General features: G+C 44.2%; 1 long non-coding RNA gene across 1 annotated transcript in view; it reads left to right on the top strand.

Moving 5' to 3' along the window:
* The window catches only part of LOC126106601 (uncharacterized), a 267,678-nt gene that overhangs the window by 139,768 nt on the left and 100,320 nt on the right, over nt 1–27,590 (top strand). The window contains exon 2 of the long non-coding RNA XR_007523376.1: nt 21,154–21,248. This is a non-coding gene — a long non-coding RNA (uncharacterized LOC126106601). The remainder of the gene's footprint in view (nt 1–21,153; nt 21,249–27,590) is intronic.

Genomic DNA, 27,590 nt, shown 5'->3' with positions numbered 1-27,590 from the left:
CATCCCTCAAAGCTACCCATCTTCTTCTACTGTATTTCTTTCCCCCATTCCTGTCAATCGTTCCCCAATGCTGTCCCTGAAACTCTCTACAACCTCTGGTTCTTTCAGTTTATCCAGGTCCCATCTCCTTAAATTCTCACCTTCTTGCAGTTTCTTCAGTTTTAATCTACAGTTCATAACCAATAGATTGTGGTCAGAGTCACATCTGCCCCTGGAAAGTCTTAGAATTTAAAACTTGGTTCCTAAATCTCTGTCTTACCATTATATAATCTATCTGAAACCTTTTAGTATCTCCAGGTACCTTACCCGCACTCCTATTTTTTTATTCATTATTAAACCTACTCCTGCATTACCCCTATTTGATTTTGTATTTAGAACCCTGTATTCACCTGACCAATAGTCTTGTTCCTCCTGCCACCGAACTTCACTAATTCCCATTATATCTAACTTTAACCTATCCATTTCCCTTTTTAAATTTTGTAACCTGCCTGCCCGATTAAGGGATCTGACATTCCACGCTCCGATCCTTAGAATGCTAGCAATGCTAACCACCTGACCACGAGCTGCAGACTGCCTCAAGAGAATCACAGTCTCATACTGTAATACTTGTCTTATTCTGTTATACTTTTCACATAAGAGTGTACTTCTTAATCAGTGGTTATGAAGGCAATTTAAATTTTTAGTTTCCGTCAATAATTACGCTAAACACTGAAAATAAAATTTTTGTAGCCCCTGGAAACTCTGAGATAGGCAACATGCACGAGGATTTGGGTTCCGGAATAGTAGTTTAGTAATGGAAGGTAGGCGACAAAGATGATATTTATTTTCTACAGTGATGATAAAGTGTTATAATTTCGCCTTCGAAGCAATGTGTTTATGAATGGTATAATCCTGCAATTCCGTATTCACTCGACAATGGCGTTCAGTCGGGAATTGTGGCCAGTCGCCCGACAGAACAAAGTGCCATCAAATCCAAAAGGGCAAGGTTGTTTCGGGTATGCAGCTGAATTTTCCCTGGGTGGTCAGACATTCCCCATACAGTCCCCTAGAGCCCTAAGGAAAAACATTCGAGTCCATCAATTGGTTTCAGATGAAGGAGTGCACGCACAACTAGCTGCAGCCATCGTTCCTTAGACAAGCGCAAAGATTTTTGCATGAAGGCGTTGACCGTTGTGTCTCACATTGGGGTAACGTTTTAACAGTTACGTCGATTATTTCTGAAATACGAGGGTAGTTTGAAAAGTTCTCGGAATCACCACGAGAGGTCAGCGCTAGCGCAACGAGTTGTTCACGTGACATTCATTGGACTGTCGCCTGTAAACACGTGCCACGTCAGTGCTCTTGGACGAGAGCTGTGGCGGTGACGTGGCTCTCCTGTCGTTCCCGCGTAGTGATTTGCGAAGAGGGAAGAAAAATCGAGATTCGAGCAGTGATTAAGTACTTCGTAAAGAAAGGTACGAAAGCAAAGGATTTTCACACCGATTTCCAGAATACACTGGGGGGACTCTACTCCTACATATTCAACTGTTGCCAAGTGGACAAAAGAATTTAAATTTGGTCGTGAGATGATGATCCGCGAAGTGGTCGGCCAAGATGTGTCACTACTCCAGAAATCATTGCAAAAGTGCACAAAATGGTCATGCAGGATTGCCGACTGAAAGTGTGTGAAATTGCTCACACTTGCCAGACGTCATCTGAAAGGGTACATCACATTTTAACTGAAGAATTAGAAATGAAAAAATTATCTGCAAGATGGGTGCCGCGACTCTTGACACTAGATCAAAAACGCACGAGAATGGACATATCGGAACAATGTTTGGCCCGTTTTAGGAGAAACGAACTAGATTTTTTGCGCCGGTTTGTGACTACTGGTGAAATTTGGGTGCACTACTGTAGCCCAGAGGCAAAACGACAGTCAACAAAGCAGTGGAAACATGCTGATTCTCCACCACCAAAGAAAGCAAAGACAATTCCTACGGCGGGAAAGGTCATGGCATCGGTGTTCTGGAATGCAAAGAGGGTTCTGTTTGTAGACTATCTCCAAATTGGGCAAACAATTATTGGAGAATACTATGCTAACCTCCTGGACAAATTGCAACAAAAGATACTCGAAAAAAGGCCAGGTTTAGCAAGGTAGATAGTCATGTCCGTTCCATCAAGACAACGCGCGGCCGGTCACGTGAGGTCACCATGGCAGAATTACACCAATGAAGGTATGGATTGTTGCCACACCCGCCTTATTCACCTGATATTGCTCTGTCAGACTTCATCTCTTCCCAAAACTGAAAATTTTTAGTGGTGGACGGAGATTCACTTCAAACGAAGAATTGCCGGCCGGGGTGGCCGAGCGGTTCTAGGCGCTACAGTCTGGAACCGCGCGACCGCTACGGTCGCAGGTTCGAATCCTGATTCGGGCATGGATGTGTGTGATATCGTTAGGTTAGTTAGGTTTAAGTAGTTCTAAGTTCTAGGGGACTGACGACCTCAAAAGTTAAGTCCTACAGTGGTCAGAGCCAGCCAAACGAGGAATTGATAGACAGAGTTGACAACTATTTTGCAGGCCTGGAGGAAACTCATTTTCGAGATGGGATCAAGGCACTGTGACATCGGTGGATCAAGTGCATTAGTCTACAAGGAGAGTACATTGAAAAATAAAAAAAAGTTTCAGTGATGTATTTCTTTTCTAGTCAGATCCGAGAACTTTTCATACCACCCTCGTAATAAACAGTATACTTACTTACTTCTGTTTGTCTACCCCTTATACCGGGTGATCAAAAAGTCAGTATAAATTTGAAAACTGAATAAATCACGGAATAATGTAGATAGAGAGGTAGAAATTGACACACATGCTTGGAATGACATGGGGTTTTATTAGAACCAAAAAAATACAAAAGTTCAAAAAATGTCCGACAGATGGCGCTTCATCTGATTAGAATAGCAATAATTAACATAACAAAGTAAGACAAAGCAAAGATGATGTTCTTTACACGAAATACTCAATATGTCCACCATCATTCCTCAACAATAGCTGTAGTCGAGGAATAATGTTGTGAACAGCACTGTAAAGCATGTCCGGAGTTATGGTGAGGCATTGGCGTCGGATGTTGTCTTTCAGCATCCCTAGAGATGTCGGTCGATCACGATACACTTGCGACTTCAGGTAACCCCAAAGCCAGTAATCGCACGGACTGAGGTCTGGGGACCTGGGAGGCCAAGCATGACGAAAGTGGCGGCTGAGCACACGATCATCACCAAACGACGCGCGCAAGAGATCTTTCACGCGTCTAGCAATATGGGGTGGAGCGCCGTCCTGCATAAACATCGTACGTTCCAGCAGGTGTTTATCAGCCAGTCTGCGGATGATGCGATTCTGTAACATTACAGCTCCTTTTATACACGATTGTCATGCGCAGTCACTGACGTTTTACTGCCCAGCGCCATCTGTCGGACTTTTGTGAACTTCCTTTTTTTTTGGCTCTAATAAAACCCCATGTCATTCCAAGCATGTGTGTCAAATTTAACTCTCTATCTACATTATTCCGCGGTTTATTAAGTTTTCAAATTTATACTGACTTTTTGATCACCCTGTAGTTGCTACAGATAATGAAGAGTTCGCACTGTAGAGTACAAACAGTCTTTCTTGCCGCGCTGAAATTGGAAGACGGTACGGTGGGAGGTGGACGCTGGCAAACACGCTGCAGTGGTTCGAAGAGTGCGGATGTATAGCAGACGGTGTTATTTAGGTGTCGGCCCTTATGTGATTGTTTACGGCGTGCTGCGGCCGAGCATCGCGGTCCGAGGGAATTTTAGCCGCCAGACAGCCAGCAGACTGAAGCACGCTGGCGAACAATAGGCGCTTGGCAGCGGTTCAGACTGGGACAGAGGGACAGGGGACCTGGCCAACCCCGGACCGCTGCTGTGGGGCGAGGCTAAGCTATAATCTCACTGCTCTGTAGGAGGCCTCCCTGGACTGTGCGCATCCTATAGTGCGTTTAACATTAACCCTAGGGCGCCCAAGCCTTTTTTTCGAGCTTGGATGCCTAAGGGAGGGGGAGGGGGTTCGGCGAGCCCATAGGTATTAAGTAAGTTTACTGACGAAATATTACAACATTCAAAATGGTTTATGTATTTTAACTAAGGCATCGGTTTATAAATGTTGTTAATTATTATATACAGGGTGAGTCACCTAACATTACCGCTGGATATATTTCGTAAACCACATCAAATACTGACGAATCGATTCCACAGACCGAACGTGAGTAGAGGGGCTAGTGTAATTGGTTAATACAAACCATAAAAAAAATACACCGAAGTATGTTTTTTAACACAAACCTACGTTTTTTAAATGGAACCCCGTTACTTTTGTTAGCACATCTGAACATATAAACAAATACGTAATCAGTGCCGTTTGTTGCATTGTAAAATGTTAATTACATCCTGAGACATTGTAACCTAAAGTTGACGCTTGAGTACCACTCCTCCGCTGTTCGATCGCGTGTGTCGGAGAGCACCGAATTACGTAGGGATCCAAAGGGAACGGTGATGGACCTTAGGTACAGAAGAGACTGGAACAGCACATTACGGCCACATGCTAACACCTTTTTATTGGTCTTTTTCACTGACGCACATGTACATTACCATGAGGGGTGAGGTACACGTACACACGTGGTTTCCGTTTTAAATTACGGAGTGGAATAGAATGTGTCCCGACATGTCAGGCCAATAGATGTTCAATGTGGTGGCCATCATTTGCTGCACACAATTCCAATCTCTGGCGTAATGAATGTCGTACACGCCGCAGTACATCTGGTGTAATGTCGCCGCAGGCTGCCACAATACGTTGTTTCATATCCTCTGGGGTTGTAGGCATATCACGGTACACATTCTCCTTTAACGTACCCCACGGAAAGAAGTCCAGAGGTGTAAGATCAGGAGAACGGGCTGGGAAATTTATTCGTCCTCCACGTCGTATGAAACGCCCGTCGAACATCCTGTCAAGGGTCAGCCTAGTGTTAATTGCGGAATGTGCAGGTGCACTATCATGCTGATACCATATACGTCGACGCGTTTCCAGTGGGACATTTTCGAGCAACGTTGGCAGATCATTCTGTAGAAACGCGATCTATGTTGCAGCTGTTTGAGCCCCTGCAATGAAGTGAGGACCAATGAGGTGGTCACCAATGATTCCGCACCATACTCGTACATTTACAGTCCACGGTCGCTGTCGCTCTACCTGTCTAGGCCAGCGAGGATTGTCCACGGACCAGTAATGCATGTTCCGTAGATTCACTGCCCCGTGGTTTGTGAAACCCGCTTCATCGGTAAACAGGTAGAACTGCAACGCATTCTCTATTAATGCCCATTGACAGAATTGCACTCGATGATTAAAGTCATCACCATGTAATTGCTGATGTAGCGACACATGCAACGGGTGAAAGCGGTGACGATGCAGTATGCGCATGACAATACTTTGACTCAGTCCACCGGCTCTCGCAATGTCCCGTGTACTCATGTGTGGGTTCATGGCAACAGCTAACAGCAACAGCTAACACACCAACTGTACCCGCTTCTCCTGTGACGGGCCTGTTACGGACCCGTTTGCGTGCTACGACCATACCTGTTGCATACAGTTGGCAGTAGATGTTTTGCAATGTGCGGCACGTTGGATGCTCTCTGTCCGGGTACCGTTCTGTATACACCCTGCAGGCTTCAGCTGCATTTCGTCGACACTCGCCATAGATGAGTATCATCTCCGCCTTTTCAGAGTTCGAATACACCATGGTCACAGTTCCTACAACACTACACTATCACAGACATCTGGTAACACGGTGTACTACAGTTGGTCTGCGTGCGGAATAACAATAGCAGCAAGCGCTACATGCGGACACTGCGACAGCTAGACCAAACCACAACAGTGCACTACAGCCACACTCGTAAACACAGTCGTCATCGTAAACATGTCCCTGCAGATGCTGCTCGCCGACCGTGGCCCGTGTTTGTTACAACACGCAACTGAACGTCGGAGGTTTCAAGCGTCAACTTTAGGTTACAATATCTCCGGATGTAATTAACATTTTACAATGCAACAAACGGCACTGATTACGTATTTGTTTATGTGTTCAGATGTGCTAACAAAACTAACGTGGTTCCATTTAAAAAAAACGTAGGTTTGTGTTAAAAAACATACTTCCGTGCATTTTTGTGTGGTTTGTATTAAACAATTACACTAGCCCCCCTCCTCACGTTCGGTCTGTGGAATCCGTTCGTCAGTATTTGATGTGGTTTACGAAATATATCCAGCGGTAACGTGAGGTGACTCACCCTGTATATTGGATTGAGTGAATAAAAAATTGTCATATTACAATACAAAATACAGATGTGCTCATATACAATAGACTACTCTGAGTCCTCAACTTCAAGGCAAGAGACACACTTCACAATTTTTTCTGAATGTGTGTTACACACATGTTTCTGACACTGTCCACAATACTGTTTTGGTTTACTTAGATTGTTGTACTTCTGCTTCTTTGTTTTAACTTTTTTTTACACAAATATGGCACCGACCTTTCCCTGCAGGAGGCTGACGTGCTTCTGTTGTCACTACTGAAAGTAAACCGATTGTTGTGAATATCAAGAATACCAACCAACAAGAAACTAACTTGCATTGTTGTAGAGATGAGAAATACGAAATCGTACTAAGGGAAACTTTCTATAGCATGGAAGCCTAAGGGGGGGCGGGTTGTTGGACCCATAATAAGTTTATTTATTTTTTCTTTCAAAGCAGGAATTTTCTATAACATATATTAACACTAACGTTTCATAAAATAGCCAACAAACAATAACGCAAAGGGAATATGTAGTATGAAAGTTACTTGGGCAAAAGCAGGGGACATAAAAAAATTGTGGGTTCAACGACCCCGCCCCCCTCCTTTGGCGTCCTAGGGTTAAATAGTTGCGACTCTCGACGTTTGGCTCACCGGTGGTGACACGACGCCGTCTCCCAGGTACCACCAATGGCGAGCCGGCTTTGCCTACCACGCCGTCAGCAGTTAGGTTGGTGAAGCGCCCCTGTCGCGAAGCCGTGGGCAAACTGTGCCACGTGGTGTCGCGCTTTAGTGCCACCTACGTTCGCTAGCTTTCGTAGTAAAATATTTTCTAGCGCTGAGGTGTTCTGCAGTCGTCAGGTATTGTGAACGAGTGTTTCGTGTTGACGCTGCATTAATAATAACAGTGCAGCACGTCTGAGCACGAGATTCGCAATAAAAGCGGTCATCCAAGAACACGGTCAAAGGCTGTGAAGATAATGTTCTGCTGCAAAATATTCCTCCGAATTCGACAAAGCAATGGACAATGCGCAATACCACTCAGTTGTGATGGATAAAGCTCCAGCATTGTAGTGGAGGAAAGCGGCTGTTTTTCTATGGGTACAAATATAGGATAAAGTTGAACCTAGCTTGTGTAAGGTGAAGTTATGAGACTTGAAGTACTGTACAAGCCAAAAACTCCACGCTACCAGTGAAAGGGTACAGTACCGCCCGACATTGAAAATAGGTACAACATACTTCATTATTTTTGTCAGAACAACACATTTTTTTGTAAAATAACTCAATTTCAATTAATACAGCGAAGCCGGATACCAGTCTGGGAAAGAATGACAATTTATTTATTTAATTGATCACATGTGCACTCCCACAAAATAAATCCCTACATCCAGTTTGGTTAGATCTGAGAAATGAATGAATGTATGGTCGTCTGCTAACCGCAGATAGTGAATGTGAATATATGATCATCTTTGAGACGATCCTTTGGCCACCTTTGGTGGGACCAAAGAGATGAAATTTGCCTGAGCTTTGAGTGCCTGAAATGTGGCTGACCAATACGGTAGCAAGGTGCTGCCCCACTTCGGCAGATGTGCGAGAGGACCTGAAGAACGGCCATTTTTCGGCACTCTGCCGCTGGATCTTGTGCTGTTAAGACCTGTCTTACATGTGCTCCGTAAAGACAAAAGAGTGGAGACATGGTATGCATGTGGAATATTTAAGAGTAGTTTGAAATAATAATTTCTCTATTTCAGGAACTTTTGTGGGGAGAATTAAATGTCAGGCAGGTAATATTAATGGGATCGTAGTAATCTTCGGAAGTGACCAACGGTCACAATGAAACCACGTGTAGCAATAAGTTGAAATACTTCCGTGTGCTTAAGTTAAGCTGAATTACTAGCATGTGTACTATAAGTTGGAAATATTTAAGAAATGGCGTGTGCAGGACTTGAAATTAGAGGCGAGTACTTCCACGTGGTGGGTACTGTGTGAGTCTCAATCTGTGTATGAGACAAAGGATAAAGAGAAGTACTCGTCCATGGTATCAGTTGAGGACTCGCGTGTGTGATGAATATGCTCTTAATATTACTTTGCATGTTATGTTTCCGTGTGACGCTTGATTCAAACTATAATATTCTGAGAGAGAAGCAAGGTGAGTCAGCCGTCTATCCAGCAACGCCACTTGGCTTGCATTGCACAGGAAGACGTGCATATGTCTCCAGAGTTCATAGTAGGAAAGAAGAATTACGAAGTGGGGCAGTGTCGTGTGAAACTGGGATAAATACTAATTGAAGTGGGAAAGCTGAAAGTGATAGTGTTGTGACTATTTATTGTGTTGTATTCCATGTTGTAGTGTGGTGTATGTCATGTAATTTGGGTATGTGTGGTTTGCATGGGAGAGTAGCTAGGTAGTTGCAGAGGTAGTGGGTTATGCGTGTTCCTTTTGTACCGCTCGGTCTGGAGGAAAGTTTCGTGATGATCGTTGTGAGAGTCGAAGTGTGAGATATAGCAAAAAGATCCACCATCCTATCCAGAAAGTGCACTGTAGCGTTGAATAATTACGAGACCATAAGACAGAGAATCACCAATGTAAAGCCATGCCCACTGGGCGGAATTTCTCATGTGTTATTGTTGTAGGTTATAGAATTTGTGTGTTCAGGTTATAGAATTTATCGGAATAAATAAGATAGTGAAAAGAAATAGATTGGTGGCGTTTTCCTTCGAATTGTATGTTGTCATGATATCCAGAATTTATAATGTGTGCGCCACTCATATACAGTGCGATGGCCACGTGTTGATAAAAGCCGTTAAATAAAAAAAGAAAATGTGGTATTGCCAGTGCGTAGTGAACAGTCAGAGTTCTGTAAGTTACTGATAGTCAGATGTGCGTTTCCGTTGCGCATTATTCATACAGGAGGATAATTTGTAACTTTATTGTGAGTACTAGAGTTCATGTTACTCGACAGATAAGAATGAATCCACTCGCTTGGCAGACCACTCATCTTGCAGGCCTGACTGCTTGATGCCACAGTATGAGCAAGGCATGTGGGTCCTTTCACCAGGTCAAAGAACGGGCTAACGCTAAAGATCATCGTTTAATCAAGCTTCCTCCGTATCATCCTCATTCAAAACCGACTGGAAATATAGGGGCCTAGGCGAAAAGTAATCTGTCAATACAGGAAATTTATGCTCAGTGAGGTTGAAATGGTTCGAATGGCTCTGAGCACTATCGGTCTTAACTTCTGAGGTCATCAGTCCCCTAGACTTAAAACTACTTAAACCTAACTACCCTAAGGACATCACACATCCATGCCCGAGGCAGGATTCGAACCTGCGACCGTAGTGGTCCGGCGGGTCCAGACTGTAGCACCTAGAACCGCTCTGCCACTCCGGCCGGCGAGGTTGAAATGCTGACAAAAGAAGTCATTGGAAATGTTACGTCACAGAACCGGTCTCAAGTTATCAGCCATACCAAGAATGTATTTAAGGAGATATGGATTCATCAAGGACTATGTCGAGTTTTGAGTAATACGTCACTTCTCTTACTGCTATGTTAACAACAGCTTCTTTTACAGATATACATCTCACTGACATTCTACTGCAGTTGAAATAGTGTCAGAATCCTAAAGCAGCGTATTAGTAAACTAGTAACTGAGTTATGAGAAATTTATGAGAAAGCTTATTCTCAGTATAAAAATAAATGTGCAGCTTCTTTATTTACATTGCTGCAAAACCCACAGCAAATTTCATTTTACAGGCTGGAGATGGTTCTTGAAAATTACATTGTTTCACTTAAAAGCATCTTTAGTTGCTTGAATACCGTGGTAGATATGGAAGTTTCGCATATTAATCATGTGGCAAAATAAATGATATCATTTGGCAAAATCTTGTTTCGATGTCTCAGACAGTTCATGAGATACGAGGAATTTATGAATATTTCATTCTTGCTTTTTCACTGGCGTATGCGTTCGTGACGGAAACCTTTACACAAATTCCATTTTCTGGACATTGGAGACAGATATCCTTCGAGGTCTAATGAATAATTCAATGTATTATCTAAATTTTATATGCAGCAACATATGACCTAACACATACCAAACGCAAAATAGTAGCGATCTCTATTTTTTCCAAGTTTGCGAACTTCTCGGAGTAGTGTAGCTAACACCGAAATATCACTATAACTTTGAGCATTAAGGAAATGATAGGTAATTCACCATGAAGCTGAGGAATGAAGCCATAAGGTGTGCGAGACTCAGAGTTTGTTATGGTTTAATTTCTCTAAATCGTTCGAGAAAGGTTGCAGATCGGCCAGCCTGTGCGGCTGGCAGGTTAGCTGCCGAGCAGACCTGGCTGACGCGCTCAGCACAAGCTGGCAACTGCGGTTTCCTCCACTCGCTCCGTACCAAACTGTCAAAAGTCATGACTAATTGTAAACGCCCTATAATGACGCATAATCTGTTAACATTACCTTGTCTCACGAGCTGCGACATGGTGCTAATAAAACAGTGACCCGAATGTAGAATAAATTTCCTTTACTTCAAGTCTGTGGTCACAATTTTTTTGTTATCAGACTACCGGTTTCGGTCTATAATGACCATCATCAGTTCTGTTTTATAAAAACATGTCCTAATATACTCCAGCCGTGATGGCATCGTCAAATGTTAAACACAAAATCAGCACCAGCATCCTCATATACGTCATATAAGTTACAGCATATGCAAGAGTCATCTTGTCAGCAGCACAGCACTACTGTTCAAAATTGCTGACTGTTTAAAAGTGCTGTTATACAGGGTGTCACAAAAAGGTAAGGCCAAACTTTCAGGAAACATTCCTCACACACAAAGAAAGAAAATATGTTATGTGGACATGTGTCTGGAAACGCTTACTTTCCATGTTAGAGCTCATTTTATTACTTCTCTACAAATGACATTAATCATGGAATGGAAACACACAGCAACAGATCGCACCAGCGTAACTTCAAACAATTCTTACAGGAAATGTTCAAAATGTCCTCCGTTACCGAGGATACATGCATCCACCCTCCGTCGCATGGAATCTCTGATGCGCTGATGCAGCCCTGGACAATGGCGTATTGTATCACAGCCGTCCACAATACGAGCACGAAGAGTCTCTACATTTAGTACCGGGGTTGCGTAGACAAGAGCTTTCAAATGCCCCCATAAATGAAAGTCAAGAGGGTTGAGGTCAGGAGAGCGTGGAGGCCATGGAATTGGTCCGCCTCTACCAATCCATCGGTCACCGAATCTGTTGTTGAGAATCGTACGAACACTTCGACTGAAATGTGCAGGAGCTCCATCGTGCAGGAACCACATGTTGTGTCGTACTTGTAAAGGCACATGTTCTAGCAGCGCAGGTAGAGTATCCCGTATGAAATCATTATAACGTGCTCCATTGAGCGTAGGTGGAAGAACATGGGGCCCAATCAACACATCACCAACAATGCCTGCCCAAGCGTTCACAGAAAATCTGTGTTGATGATGTGATTGCACAATTGCGTGCGGATTCTCGTCAGCCCACAAATGTTGATTGTCAAAATTTACAATTTGATCACGTTGAAATGAAGCCTCATCCGTAAAGAGAACATTTGCACTGAAATGAGGATTGACATATTGTTGGATGAACCATTCGCAGAAGTGTACCCATGGAGGCCAATCAGCTGCTGATAGTGCCTGCACACGCTGTACATGGTACGGAAACAACTGGTTCTCCCGTAGCACTCTCCATACAGTGACGTGGTCAACGTTACCTTGTACAGCAGCAACTTCTCTGACGCTGACATTAGGGTTCCTGTCGGAACACCTTCGTTCTGAAAATCTGTCTCGATACAAACGTACCGCGCCACGGCTATTGCCCCGTGCTAGTCCATACATCAAATGGCATATATATATATATATATATGACGATGCTGGTGCTGATTTTGTGTTTAACATTTGACGATGCCACTATGGCTCCGGTATATTAGGACATGTTTTTTATGATGGTCGTTATAGACCGAAACCGGTAGTCTGATGACAAAAAAAATTTGTTACCATAGACGGGAAGTAAAGGAAATTAATTACCTTGCCTATTTTACCTAATACAAGCTTCGGTGAAAGCAGCACGTTCACGTGAACAGTGACAAATCTATCTGAAAAATAGAATAGTAAGTCAGTTTCAATCTAGATTTCCAAAGGCTCATGTTGTGACCGGACGAAACTTCCAATGTGTGGCCATTACTGTGGTTTCTTTGATTGCTTCATTAGGAGGTAGGAGCTAGAATTCATGAAATATTACTTCATTTTATTTTACTAATGAATAAAGAATTTACTCAACTTCTACACATTTCTTTTCCACTGGAGTGCAGGATAATTTACAACTGTCATGGAGAAGCAAATCACAACTTGGTGCACTAATTAACAAACTGTTCTTGTGAGGTGCAAAGGTCGACATTTACAACACTACAAGTTTGTCAGAAACCTGAAGAACTTTTTGGTCCTACTCTATAATGTTCACTCCTTCACAAGAGGGTCCGCAGCTCGTGGTCGTGCGGTAGCGTTCTCGCTTCCCGTGCCCGGGTTCCCGGGTTCGATTCCCGGCGGGGTCAGGGATTTTCTCTGCCTCGTGATGACTGGGTGTTGTGTGACGTCCTTAGGTTAGTTAGGTTTAAGTAGTTCTGAGTTCTAGGGGACTTATGACCACAGATGTTGAGTCCCATAGTGCTCAGAGCCATTTGAACCATTTGAACCACAAGAGGCCACAAATTGAACAGAACAGTTCTGTGGTGAGCTCTATATTGATCTTCGGTGCGGAGGCGTCGGTGTGTTGAGAGGCGGGCGAAGTGTGCTCTTCAGGAGAGCCACACATACATTGTTGCGGATTGCAGCGAGCCCTCCTCGCTAATGTTTGCGACTTTGGTGTGACACGGTGACCTCTGCACGAGACCACAGTTGTCTCCTGACAACATGCCGTTTTTCCGTTCACAAATCAGATTATGCGGATTTTAAACAACAAAATACTGCGAAGTGGTATTTTCTGACACTTGGGAAGAGCATAGTATTTAATAAGTGGCGTCCATACAACGTACATAAGTGCGCCTACAGTTTTTAAACTCGATTTTCTTGTAAACGATTTAGAGTTACGACTTGCTGCTTACATATGTCAGAATCCTTGTCGTGCCCTACAGACCCTGTCAGTATGAATGAAATCGGTCGAGTCCCCATGTGACCACTCCGCTGCGTGCTTCTTCCCTCGTTCTTAGGGATTGACCGCGTCGTGTCGGCTAGCTTTGCTCTTACGCGGCTGCCCGGATTCCAGTGAACTACCTGTAGTGAACTGCGAAGCCGTACGTGGGCTCCTCCCTGAGTCCCAGCGACGTGGCTCTTCGCCGACGTCCATAAAGCAGGCGTCAGTGTCGTAAGGCTTCCTCCGTCTGCGCCGAAATCCCACCCAGTGCTCCCCTGTCTGCTTCGAGCGTTACCTATCCTGTCTCTCGATCAAACTTGAAATTTCATGTACTGCTATTCTGTCAAAACAAAGCATACTTGTCACAGGTAGTTCTCCACCGTCCTTATTTATATGCTACTGGTCATTAAACTTGCTACACCAAGAAGAAATGCAGATGATAAACGGCCATTCATTGGACAAATATATTATACTAGAACTGACATGCGATTACATTTTCACGCAGTTTGGGTGCGTAGATCCTGATAAATCCATACCCAGAACAACCGCCTCTGGCCGTAATAACGGCATTGATACGCCTGGGCATTGAGTCAAACAGAGCTTGGATGTAGTGTACAGGTACAGATGACCACGCAGCTTCAACATGATACCACAATTCATCAAGAGTAGTGACTGGCGTGTTGTGACGAGCCAGTTGCTCGGCCACCATTGGCCAGATGTTTTCAGTTGGATCTGGAGAATGTGCTGGCCAGGGCAGCAGTCGAACATTTTCCACAAAGGCCCGTACCGGACTTGCAACACGCGGTCATGCATTATCCTGCTGAAATGTAGGGTTTCGGAGGGATCGAATGAAGGTAGAACCACGGGTTGTAACACATCTGAAATGTAACGCCCACTGTTCAAAGTGCCGTCAATGCGAACAAGAGGTAACCGAGACGTGTAACCAATGGCACCCCATACCATCACGCTGGGTGATACGCCAGTATGGCGATGACGAATACACGCTTCGAATGTGCGTTCACCGCGATGTCGCCAAACACGGATGCGACCATCATGCTGCTGTAAACAGAACCTGGATTCATCCGAAAAAATGACCATTAGCCATTTGTGCACCTAAGTTCGTCGTTGAGTACACCATCGCAGGCGCTCCTGTCTGTGATGCAGCTTCAAGGGTAACCGCAGCCATGGTCTCCGAGCTGATAGTCCATGCTGCTGCAAACGCCGTCGAACTTTTCTTGCAGATGGTTGTTGTCTTGCAAACGTCCCCATCTGTGGACTCAGGGATCGAGACGTGGCTGCACGATCAGTTACAGCCATGCGGATAAGATGCCTGTCATCTCGACTGCTAGTGATACGAGGCCGTTGGGATCCAGCACGGCGTTCCGTATTACTCTCCTGAATCCACCGATTCCATATTCTGCTTACAATCATTGGATCTCGACCAACGCGAGCAGCAATGTCGTGATACGATAAACCGCAATCGCGATAGGCTACAATCTGACCTTTATCAAAGTCGGAACCGTGATGGTACGCATTCCTCCTTACACGGGGCATAATACAACGTTTCACCAGACAACGCCGGTCAAGTGCTGTTTGTGTATTAGAAAGCGGTTGAAAACTTTCCTCATGTCAGCACGTTGTAGGTGTCGCGACCGACGCCAACCCTGTGTGAATGCCCTGAAAAGCTAATCATTTGCATATCACAGCATCTTGTTCCTGTCGGTTAAATTTCGCGTCTGTAGCACGTCATCTTCGTGGTGTAGCAATTTTAATGGCCAGTAGTGTACAAAGTAGGCTTGTTACCTACCTTTCCGTCGCTGTTTCTATTTCACACTGACCGGTTTCGGACACTTTCGCCCATCTTCAGATAAGTTCAACGATAAAAACAAACAATAAGGTTAAAAATTGGCTTACAAAATACACAGCTGTACCATTTTTTTTTAATAAAAGACAATCACTTTCTGTCGAAAATCAGAGCATCTTCGGGTCTCAAAAGCACCTTGGCTGTGCATTCTACATCTACATCCATACTCCGCAAACCACCAGACGGTGTGGGGCGGAGGGTGCCTTGAGTACCTCTATCGGTTCTCCTATTCCAGTCTCGTATTGTTCGTGGAAAGAAAGATTGTCGGTATGCCTCTGTGTGGGCTCTAATCTCTCTGATTTTATCCTCATGGTCTCTTCGCGAGATATACGTAGTAGGGAACAATATACTGCTTTACTCCTCGGTGAAGATATGTTATCGAAACTTCAACAAAAGCCCGTACCGAGCAACTGAGCGTCTCTCCTGCAGAGTTTTCCACTGCAGTTTATCTATCATCTCCGTAACGCTTTCGCGATTAGTAAATGATCCTGAAACGAAGCGCGGTGCTCTCCGTTGGATCTTCTCTATCTCTTCTATCAACCCTATCTGGTACGGATCCCACACCGGCGAGCAGTATTAAAGCAGTGGGCGAACAAATGTACTGTAACATACTTCCTTTGTTTTCGGATTGCATTTCCTTAGGATTCTCCCAATGAATCTCAGTCTGGCATCTGCTTTACCGACGATCAACTTTATATGATCATTCCATTTTAAATCACTCCTAATGACTACTCCCAGATAATTTATGGAATTAACTGCTTCCAGTTGCTGACCTGCTATATTGTAGCTAAATGATAACAGATCTTTCTTTCTATGTATTCGCAGTACATTACACTTGTCTACATTGAAATTCAATTGCCATTCCCTGCACTTTGCAATGCCAGCTGAAACGTGTAGACTGATCCATTAACTATTATTAAGAACACTGAATAAATTCTCAAGTGCCAAGATCGCTAAAATCATTTATTTATATAGATGACCGGTTTCGGTGGTTCTCTGTTGCCATCTTCGCCTTTATGTTTACATCATCACATAATCTCCTGCAGCAGTACAGTAGGTCGTGCTACACAATGTATGTCCATGTTGATATGGTGAGCTGCTCTAGAAGTCGGCATGTCAATTTTACAATAAAAGCTGTTTGTAATCGGCGCAATAATATGTGTACAAATAGTTTTTATTTTAAATTTGACATGCCGACTTCTAGAGTATCTCACATTGCCAACATGGACATACATTGCATAGCACCACTTACTTTACTGATGGAGGAGTTTATGTAATGATGTAAAGACAAATCTGAAGATGACAATAGACAATTGGCGCAATTGCTCATCTGCATGAATAAATAATTTTAGCGACCTGGGAGGTTGAGAGTTTATTCATTGTTCATAATATTACGATGTCAGAAAAGTATAAATGTTATTAACCGTCTGTGTGTCACTTTTATGTCCAACCAACCATGACAATTACGTTCTACTCCTGTGTTTACAGTATTAAGAAAGCTGCAAAATCTATCTACGAGGGCTGTTCGGAAACTAAAGTTCGATCTGTCGCGAAATGAAAACCACAGCGAAAATCAAAAATTTTTTATTCACACACGTTCCAGCTACCTCCTTAAATAATGAAAATGTTCAAATGTGTGTCAATTCCCAAGTGATGAAACTGCTGAGGTCATCAGTCCCTAGACTTACATACTACTAAAACTAACTTAAACTAACTGATGCCAAAAGCAACACACACACACACACACACACACACACACATGCCTGTCTTGAAGAAAGAAACACATGACATTTATGTTATGTGGGCTGCATAGCTTCAGGCGAAATAAATCACCAGATACGCATGCTTGGCGGGAGACACTGTTGTTTCAGGCATTTCTACGTAATCACTTTTCGCTCTGAACTGAAAATAGTGACGTGAAGCGATCGACAGGCACTCTAAAGACACTGCCCAACACAGCTGTGCAGAGTTCCATCGGATTTTCACAGATTTCCATTTCGCGCCTGATAGGACCTTACTTTACGCTTACGCCTCGTGTATAATTATGAGTGACGTTCAGTAAGTAATGCAACACATATTTTTCTCGGGCAATTACGGATTATAAAAATGCGGAATTTGTTGTGCGCTGTTGTGGAATATTCTCGCTTCTGCCCCCATAGTTTCCTATACATAGCGTTCATGTACATAACCTTAAAAAGGGCGTCCGTAACAGAGGGGCGTTCGAAGCAGAGAGCCGTCACTGAATTCCTTCTCACGGAAAACCAGAGCATCGGAGATATTTGTAAAGAGCGGCGAAGGACCCCCTGTACGGAATTGCTTGCGCGATACGAGGCTGGTCTTGACAATTTTTTGTCGAACCTCGTCACAGAGGCTGAAATATGGTATCGTCAGTTCGAACCGGAAACAAAACAGCAACCCATGTAGGGTCACCACACCACCTTTCCTCCGAAGAACAAGCTCAAAGACGCATCCTCAGCTGGTAAAGTCATGTCTTCGGGGACTTTGAGGGGGTTAATCTGCTTTAAGTCCTCCCCCATGGTGCAATGATCAGCTGAAATGGAGAAAGCGACTTGAGCGTGTTCGTCGCCACAAAGTAGGAAACGAACTTCCCTTCTGCATGACAACGCAGGGCGTCACGTGAGTCTGCGCACCCCAGTGTGCGATTTGTGCTTTTACCAGTGGGGGGGGGGGGATGTCTTAGGGGGTTAGTATAATTATATATGTCACTATCTTAGACCGTGGCGTTACCCATGGTTAAACAGTTATTTATAAATAGATGTTAATGCCGAAACTCACTATTAACGCGTATGCACTATCAGAGAAGCCATCCGTTGTTACATCTTTAAAAGTACATTATAGGTAAAGCTTATTTACAAAATCATCTTCATACAGGTATACGACGGGAATTCAAGAAGTAAAGGCACTTTTGTGAAAAGCTGTACTTATTCTGACGATAGAAAACTGAAACATGCGATATTTTTCTACGTAACCTCCCTGGACTTCAATGCAGTTTTCCCGACGTTTTACGAGTTTTTTTTTTATTTCATCAGAAAACACGTTTTTCGGTTGCATCTGTAACCAATTTTGCACCGCAGCAATGACGTTTTCATCACCTTGAAATCTTCTTCCCTGTAGTGCTTCCGTTAAGGGTCCAAACATGTGAAAATCACTTGGAGCCAGGTCTGTACTGTATGGTGGATGTTCCAGCACCTCGAATCTCAACTCCTTTATTGCGTCTGCTGTCTGTTTGGCAGAATATGGGCGAGCGTTATCTTGCTGCAGGATGACACCTTTTCACACTTTTCCACGACGTTTGGATCTGATAGCAGGTTTTAGTTTCGTACACAACACATCACTTCCCTCATACAATACAGACCTGGCTCTAAATCCTCGTTTACGCTGGGGCGACGTCTTGCCACATTGTGGCATGCTACAGAAATGGGGCGTGCGTCGTCTTGTAGCATGCTACAACAGGCAACATCTTGCGGCGTACGTTGCATGCGGTAGGTTAATTTATACCAAAGCAACAGAATTTGTGCCACACGTGTGTCGGTCTTGCAGTATAAAGGATGATTAAGTATCGCAGCGGCGGCCTACTTGGTACTTGCACATGCAGCTAACAACGGAAATGAAAACCAAAGGAAAAGTAAACGATGGTGGAAGAGTATTTAAAGAAAGTCCAAGAAATAGTATCCCAAGAACTAGAAGCTTTCGTCCCAGCCGCGTTAGTCCGCTGCATACCGTTGCCAAAAGACGGCCTAACGGTAAATGTTCGCACAGGTACCGGGCCGGTCACCACCCGGTCACCCAACTCTGCGGTACGACTGCTGCGGTTTGACTGCCACACTACTTCCCTCGCAAGCTCGCAAGTAAACGGATGACACACCTTAGACGAAAGCAACATGACAACATGATAATGATGATTTAGTTCTAAATATTTTTAAATGCTTAACTACTACATAACACTTTTGCAAAATTAAAAAGCAAACATATTAATAGTACTAATAGTAAGACTGTATTAAAAACTTTCAGTGTTCGGCTCCACAAATTTAAATTATATGTAAAGTTTTACTCCAGTGCGTGGGAAATAAACATCCCATGTTGGGATGCATAAACTACAGCCAGAGGAGGGGATGGTCTGATGCAGAGGGGGGGGGGGGGGGGAATCCCCCCCATCCCCCCCTGCAAATCGCACACTGGCGCACCCGAGAGGAATTCAAAAAAGTTGATTCGACTAGGAATGGGGAGGCTATTGGTGCAGCAAGACGTTGACTTGGATGTCGAGTTGAGCGGTACCATGCGGGCATAAAGGCCCTTACAGTCAGGGGGTGTGAGGCCGTTGTATTGAACGGAGATTATGTTGTAAAATAGGGCTGTCAATTCGACTAAATACCTAGGAATTACAATTACGAGCAACTTAAAATTGGAAAGACCACATACAGTAGATAATATTGTGGGGAAGGTGATACAAAGACTGCGCCTTGTTCGCAGAACACTTAGAAGATGCGACAAACTCGCTAAAGAGACAGCTTACCTTACACTTGTCCGTCCTCTGCTGGAATATTGCTACGCGGTGTGGGATCCTTACCAGGTAGGATTGACGGGGACATCGAAAAAGTACAAAGAAGGGCAGCTCGTTTCGTGTTATCGCGCAATAGTGGCGAGAGTGTCGCTGATGTGACGCGCGAGTTGGGGTGGCAGTCTCTGAAACAAAGGCGCTTTTCTTTGCGGCGAGATCTATTTACGAAATTTAAATCACCAACTTTCTCTTCCGAATGCGTAAATATATTGTTGACACCCACCTACGTAGAGAGAAATGATCATTGTAATAAAATAAGAGAAATCGGACCTGGAACGGAAAGATTTAGGTGTTCCTTTTTTCCACGCGCCATTCGAGAGTGTAATGGTAGAGAAGTAGTATGAAAATGGTTCGATGAATCCTCTGCCAGGCACTTAAGTGTGAATTGCAGAGCAACCATGAGGATGTAGATGTAGATGAAGATGTAGTTATGTAGAGTTTGTAGCCAAAACAGTGGGGGATAATATTGTGTATTGGAATCCCGAATAAAAAGAAAACCTGCTTGTAGAAAAAAAATGTTTTGCAATATTGTTGAACGCCCCTCGTACTTTAAATTGTCCTAGAGCCACTTTTTTCGTGTTTCTGCTTTGTTCTGTTTACATTAATTTACTGTTTTCTGCTTTTAAATACACTACTACTGGTCTGTCAAAATGGTTCAAATGGCTCTGAGCATTATGGGACTTAACTGCTGACGTGATCAGTCCCCCATAACTTAGAACTACTTAAACCTAACTAACCTAAGGATATCACACACATCCATGCCCGAGGCAGGATTCGAACCTTCGACCGTAGCGGTCGCGCGGTTCCAGACTGTAGAGCCTAGAACCACTCGGCCACCCCGGCCGGCCTGCTCTGTCAAACATGTGTTTGTACCTAAGACTCGAAATGTAACATGTTTCTGAACGCAGTTCTGACCACTTAGTCATTTAAACTCTGATGAAGTCCTTGTAAGCGGGAAACTGCTTGAAAAAATAAATTGATATTGTAGAACATACACAGTATTGTGGAATACTTAGGGTCCCTTAAGATTGTCTCAGTCAATCTTAACATGGAATCTGATTTTCCTACTACTATTATAGTTTTTATGTGCTCCTTTCATCTTATGTCACGCTGAACGACTACTTCCACATATTTTACGGTAGTTATTGTTTCAAATCATATATCGCAAATAATGAAATCGAATAGTAATTCATTGCCTTTCTTTTCAGAACCCTACTGGTTTGCTTCTGACGTAAGCGTTACTGTGGAATCTCTCGTCCCTATCGGTGACTGGGAAGGAGCAGTACTAGGCGTCTTTAATAAGGTACAATTCTGAAATTACGGCATGTGATTTATCTGATCTTTAGAAATTCAAAAGTGTTAAAAAGTGAGCCCAAATTAACAATACTAGTTTAAAATGGTTACCTATTACCTACAGTTTACTTAGAGAGTAGTTCATATGACATTTGTACAAACACTCCGCGACAAAAGATGTGACGCACACAGAAGGGGACCACGGAAAGGAATGAAACCTCTCATTTCTGAGAATTATTGCAGCGATTAAAAAGTCGAGTCAAATTTACGAAGAGCTTGGGGCACTTGGCTTTGCACCCCCTCTGGCCAGAATGCTTGCACTGATTCATTTCGGAAGGATGTTATCTTCAAGTCTGTATGTCTTCTCTAGTCTTCTCTAGGCGCAGTCTTGCCTACAGGTTTTGTACGGGGATAATCTAAAGATTTTCCAGGATCAGCAACAGACGGCAGCGCTAGCACCACGATTTCCCAGCGTTGCAATTGGTTAGCTAGCTCTGAATGTAGAAAAATATAAGTTCATGCAGACGAGGAGGAAAAACAAACTCGTAATGTTCATGTACGGCGTTAGTATTCTGCTGCTTCACACAGTAATGCCGATTAAATATCTAGGCCTAACACTGAAGAGTGATATGAAATAGAATTTACATGTAAGGATTGTTAGCATGGAAGGCGAATGGTCGACTTCGGCGAACTGGGAGAATTTTAGGAAAGTGTGGATCATCTGTAAAGGAGGTCGCATATAGGACACCAGTGCCATCCACTGTTGAGTGCTGTTCGAGTGTTTTGGATCCGCACCACGTCGGATTAAACGAAGACGTCGGAGCACCCAAGTATTGTTTTGGAAACTAAAATGGAAATCCCTGGAGAGGAGTCGACGTTCTTTTCGAAGAAATTTAGAGAACCGGCATTTGAAGCTGACTGCAGAACGATTCTACTGTTGCCAATGTTCATTTCGCCAAAGCACCACGGAGATCAGATTAGAGAGACTAGGGCTCACACGGAGGCATATAGACAATCTTTTTTCCGTCGCTCTGTCTGTGAGTGAACAGGAAAGGAAATGAGTAGCAGTGGTAGAGTGTACCCTCCGCCACGCACCACACGGTGGCTTGGGGAGTTTGTATGTAGATGTAGATAAAGAACCTTTTAAGAGTAAACATGTGGCGTGCCAGCGCTGTGGGTATCTGTGCTGTGCACATCTCTCTGTTGTTGATCCCGTGTAGCGACTAATGGACAAAAGAGATTCGAGTAGTGATTAATTACTTCATAAGAGAGCAAAAGGAACTCATAGCGTTTTTCAGAACACACTGGGGGATTCTGCTTCTTCATATTCAACTTTTATCAAGAGGACATACGAATTATAGCAGGGTCACCTCCGACTATGATGCCTGTAGTGATCAAACAAGATGTGCCACTACCCCCCGAAATTATTGCAAAAGTGTGGAAAACGATCATGGGTGATCGCCGACTGAAAGTGCTAGAAACTGCTGATGCTGTAGGGATGTCGCCTGAACGCACATATCGCCTTTTAATAGCGTAATTGGAAATAAGAAAATAATCCGCTTGGTGTGTGCTGCGACTCCTACAGCAGGATTAGAAACGCATCAAGATGTAAATGTACGAACAGTGTTTGGCACATTTTCAGGGCAACCCACCAAATTTTTTGTGCCGGAGTCTGACCACAGCTGAAACTTGGGTCTACTGCTACACCACAGAGACAAAACAACAGTCAGAGCAGTGGAAACATGCTGGTTCACCACCACCAAAGAATGGAAAGGCAATACGAGCAACCAGAAATGTCATGGCGTCAGTTTTCTGGAGTGCGAGATTTGGCAAGGAAGAAAGTCGTCTTTCATCAGGAAAATGCGACTCACACACAAATGTAGCTGCCATAGCAAAAATACACGAACTAAGATACGAATTTTTCCCTCACCCACCTTATTCATCTGATTTGGCTCCATTAGACATCTCGTAATTTTCGTCGGTGGATGGAGATTCTTCTCAAACAAAGAACTGATAGCTGAAGTTGAGAGGTATGTTGCAGGTCCTGGAGGAATTTAATTGCTGAGATGGGATGTAGCCACAAACATTCCTGAGCCACAGTCAGGGAGACTGCACTGAAAAATAAAATAATTTCACTGAGCTAGGTCATTTTTTTCTTCTCCATTCCGACAACATTTCAGACTACTCTGGTAATTGGTTCTTAATATCCTGGATTCTGGAAGAGGGACAGGTTTGATGTCCGAGGTAGTCCTAGACACGATGTTTTTGCTACAGATCTGGGAATCCTGATGCCCACAAAAGTACCTCAACAACACACTCACACACACACACACACACAGACAATATGTGGACGAGCATAGAAAAATGGCACCACTAGACTGTCACATGTGACTTAACACATGAGGACACAGGCTGTCTGAAATGTAGTGTTGCGCTGTGAGAGTTATCTCAATCAGTACAAGCCGTGACCTGAAGTCGTAGCTGAGGGCCACCACACCACACCCTAGGAGGAATACCATTGTGCCTCACCATTACATGTTTAGTGGCTCGGGAGCAAGATGGGGTCCAATAGCGAAATCTGAAACTGGCCATCAGCCATTTTCTAATTTGTGTATCCTTCACTCCCAATCCTCCCTGACTCATCCCTGCCTGTGCAACACCTGGATGAATTTCATTTCTTCGCACCACTGTCGCTACACGAGACGCCACAACACCATCCACCAGCACACATACTAACTCCAACCCATTGGAAGGACCTCCTAAGTGCCATATAACACCAATTCCTCAACACCCAACTCGTCCCTTAGTCAGTAGCTCCACCCATTGCTTGTCCAATAGTAGCCATTTTGGAGGCATTTGGTGGGCCATGTACATGAGCTGAATTGCAACAAGACCAGCCCAGGCGTGTATAAAAGCTGTCCTTTGGGCCAGATAGGCGATACTGACATATCTTAGAATCGGCATCTTTTGCATATCGACTGCTGCCACAAGACCACCACTATCCTCCCTGCTGGAGGCTACCACCATAGGGGGTGAGGGTCGAACCACGGCCCTCCTAGTCATTGAGCCACAGGGCACTTGCCAGTGTCTGACACCTCAGTTGATTGGTAAGCAGCCGGCCTGTCATTACTGCAACGACATCATACAGCTGCCACATCTGATACAGCACTGCCGAGGCCTTGGCACCTGCTACCATGCTCATCACTTCCGCCGCTGTGGGCTGTAAGATTGATGCTTGACCTAGCCAGTGGGACGTGGATGCCGTGGGCCAACGCTGGACCGCGCTACTGGACGAGGGTGTGCATCATAAGTTCTGTACTTTGTTGAACTAACAAAGACTTTACATGCACACCACCTGTCTGGCTGCAGGCCCCTACTGCTCACGCCAGTCTCCAATAGCCCTCGCCAAACGTCGAACCCATAATGCCCAAGATGGGACACTGTCCTGACAACTAGAAGAACGCCGCTTCCACGCCTCAGTAGCAGTCATTGCACATATGCTACAGTTGCAGGTCGTGGATCTCTGGCCAGGCCACTGCCATACTCACCTACAATGGTCATCCAGGGTTGCTCAACAAATTGTGGCGCTACAGCTCATCAGTTTTCCCCTTGACAGCACCCTTTCAAATGCAACCGTTTGTGTTGTGATGTTAACGGCACCCTACAAATAGGACAGTGATACCCTAGCCCATATGTTGCTAATCTCTGATGTTTGGTCCAGGGTGACACAGAATGTTGCAGTGAGACTATTATTTCTTTCTGACTGGCAGGTTCAGAAGTAAAGAGGCTGTAAGGCGTTTAGTGCAAAATGCTGCGAACCTGCCTGTGGCAGTCAAATGTGCTAGACTGGAATCTTGATGACAAGTATGTCCTCCGTCACGTTGCCATAAAGTGCAACAGCAGGCCTATGTCACATATGTGTGCCCCATAAATCTGGATATTGCGTGAATCGACCAGTCGCCCAAATGGAGACCCCAATTTGTCACGTTCTGTTGCACACGAGTATGTGGTACCTTCCTGTTCTTAACAGTGGTCATTCAACATCTTACTGTGGTCATTCCCCTTATATGCACTACCAGGTCTGATAACAACACTAAACACGAACAACACTCATGTAGTCTGCTGGTTATTATATGTGTCGCAGGGACCTCTAAATCTTATCATTTATAGTCCCACTGATGGTGTGTACGTGCACCGTTGTATTTACATCCAACCATGTGTTCTGGGTGTTTAATTTTTTTTCGCTTTTTTGTCAGAAAAATCCCAGCATCTTCCATACTCACATTGTCTGTAGTTCTTGGCATCAGCTAGTTTCACAAAGAATTGCAAACTGAAGACAGAATGCTGGTACAAGCTTGTAGAAACTTTGGCCATCTGGCATTTTGAGTTGCAAGGAGTACAGAGGCGAACAACTAAATGTTTTTGAGGTTTCACAACAAATGGCTATGTGTTATCTTACTTCACACAAGGAAAGTACCCCATTTTTAAAAGCTGAAACAAAGTGAAAACAGTTTCAAAAGGCAGAAATGCACCTTTTGCACCACTCATCATGTTCGTTTATCTGCCGAACTCTGTGTTTGTGTACGTACCATGTTTAATGGTTTACGAGTTACAGACTACAGAACTACAAGCCACAGAAGAGACAGTACCACCCAACAGAAAATTAGGACCACCAGGTTAGCAATAGTCATAAATGAGGTACTTACAAGACGCCCTGTTTGTGGACAGGTATGTGCGTACCGCCGCTTAACTTCCACATCTGAGTATCTCTAAGATACTGAACCACGCTCCAGTTATAATACTCTGAAATTAAAGCATAACAGAATCTGAATGCGAATGTCAAATTATTTCGCCCTGTGTAGTGAAAAGTAAGTTGGCATAAGGTATTTATTCCAAGATTACATCTGTTATATCCTACACATAACTAAATGAAATTAATAGCGCGATGAAAGAAAAATTGACCCATAGAGCAACAAAGGGTATTCTACGTCACAGCATATTTATTTCCTAAAAACATGAATGACTTGGATCAGAGATCCATATCAGTCACAGATAACATCGAATGTGTTTATGGTGGTGTTTCTTGAAATGCAGAGTACTGTTATACACTTGAGAAATTTGATCAGAGGAGGGACAAATTGACTGTAAAGGTGCATTTACAGCTGCGCGCCTTGCGGCTTGTAACATGTTGGTGTGTTTGTTGCACACGGAAGTGCAAGCGCGTAGACGCATGCATCTCTCTCAGCTTGTGCGCCCCCATGATCCCATTGACACCTACACTATGTGATCAAAAGAATCCGGACACCTCCAAAAATATACGTTTTTCATATTAGGTGCGTTGTGCTGCCACCTACTGCCAAGTACCCCATATCAGCGACCTCAGTAGTAATTAAACACTGTGAGAGAGCAGAATAAGGCGCTCCGCGGAACTCACGGACTTCGAACGTGCTCAGGTGGTTTGGTGTCACTTGTGTCATACATCTATACGCGAGATTTCCACACGCCTAAACAACCCTAGGTCCACTGTTTCCAATGTGATAGTGAAGTGAAAACGTGAAGGGACACGTTTTGTACATGCCGACCTCGTCCGATGAGTGACAGAGGCTGCCGACTGTTGAAGAGTGTCGTAATGTGTAATAGGCAGACATCTATCCAGACTATCACACTGGAATTCCAAACTGCATCAGGGGACACTGCAAGTACTATGACATTTAGGCGGGAGATGAGAAAACTTGGATTTCATGGTCGAGCGGCTGCTCATAAGCCACACATAACGCCCCTAAATGCCAAACGAAGCCTCGCTTGATGTAAGGAGCGTAAACAATGGACCATCGAACAGTGGGAAAACGTTGTATGGAGTGACGAATCACGGTACACAATATGGCGATCCGATGGCAGGGTGTGGGTATGGCGAATGCCCGGTGAACTTCATCTGCCAGTGTGTGTAGTGTCAACAGTAAAATTCGGAGGTGGTGGTGTCGTGGTGTGGTCCTAGTTTTCATGGAGGGGGCTTGCACTCCTTGTTGCTTTGCGTGGCACTATCACAGCACAGGCCTACATTGACGTCTTAAGCACCTTCTTGCTTCCCACTGTTGAAGAGCAATTCGAGGATGGCGACTGGAATTTTCAACACGATCGAGCAACTGTTCATAACGCACGGCCTGTGACGGAGTGGTTACACGTCAGTAACATCCTTGTAATGGACTGGCCTGCACAGAGTCCTGGCCTGAATCGTACAGAACACCTTTGGGATGTTTTGGAACGCCGACTTCGTGCCAGGCCTCACTGACTGACGTCGATACCTCTTCTCAGTGCAGCACTCCGTGAACAATGGGCTGCCAACATCATATAG

This window comes from Schistocerca cancellata, chromosome 10 (genome assembly GCF_023864275.1).
Source record: "Schistocerca cancellata isolate TAMUIC-IGC-003103 chromosome 10, iqSchCanc2.1, whole genome shotgun sequence".
Taxonomy (NCBI): Eukaryota; Metazoa; Arthropoda; class Insecta; order Orthoptera; family Acrididae; genus Schistocerca; species Schistocerca cancellata.
The sequence above is the reverse complement of the archived record's forward strand: the minus strand, read 5'-3'. Positions and strand labels throughout refer to the sequence as shown.